Raw genomic sequence first — 1,072 nt, 5'->3', positions numbered from 1 at the left:
TATCCTTCCCTTCAAGGCTCAGGGGTCCAAGATTATCTTCTGCGTCTATGTTAATTGGTTTCCCTTATCTTTGTTGAAGAGGGTTTGTGGAGTCTTTCTGCCTACTCCGCCATCTTGCCAGAACTTCCCTGATCTTGGGACTTTCAATGGAATTGAATTAGTGACCTGCTGTGTGGTTTGGTAACATCAGGACTGTGCCTTTTCACCTGTTGACTTTGGGGTTGTCAGCCTCAGCAGCCACAGCTGTCTGAGTGAAGAAAAGCCTCCAGCTTCAGTGGGCCAGGAGCAAGAGGCAGAGCTGAAGCTCAAGGCTGACGTGCTTTCACTCAGACCCTAGAGCCTGGCACTTTGAACTTGGACTTAACGCCTCTAACTCTAAGAGAATAAACTCCTGTTTGTTCAAGCCATCGCATTTGTATTTATTCTTGTCAGAGCAGCACTAGGTAACCAAAACACTGTCAGATGGAGAAAATGTTATTTTCTCTAGACTCTGTTCAATGTTCATTTCTCTCTGGTTTTCCATGTTTCCTGATATCACTGTTAGCATTGTTTCCAGGTTTCTTTGTGTTCTTTACTACTTTTAAAATAATTTTTTTTTAGGTTTTTCCACTGAATTTATCAAATATTTTAATCTTGCTTAAAATATTCTGTATTTTTGAAATGTATAAATATACTAGCTACATGAAATAAAGCAGTTGGCAGTTATCTTTAATCAATTTGCTTTTTTCTGTTAAAAAATGAGTGAAACTATGCAAACCTAAAATGCAATTACATGACCCTTGGCCTCTTACCATCTCTAACAGAGAAAAGTATTCATTTTGTTGCTTTTTATTTCCCATAAAGGTATTTGGCCTTTGTCTCAAAGGTGTAACATCAGAATAAGTACAACCCCTTTTGATTTAAATCTGACCTTCTTTGTATTCTAGCCATCCTTTACTTAGAGTCAGCTAAATAGGCTGCCAGATATTGTTTTCTTTTAGGAAATTCTTCCTGTTATCCTGTAGTAAACTTTCAGAGGGAAAAGGGGGGCAGGAAAGAAATTTCCTTGTGGAATGCTGAATACAAGAAATGT

Source organism: Orycteropus afer, unplaced genomic scaffold (assembly GCF_000298275.1).
Source record: "Orycteropus afer afer isolate SDZICR_OR568_19922 unplaced genomic scaffold, OryAfe1.0 scaffold00023, whole genome shotgun sequence".
Taxonomy (NCBI): domain Eukaryota; kingdom Metazoa; phylum Chordata; class Mammalia; order Tubulidentata; family Orycteropodidae; genus Orycteropus; species Orycteropus afer.
The sequence above is the reverse complement of the archived record's forward strand: the minus strand, read 5'-3'. Positions refer to the sequence as shown.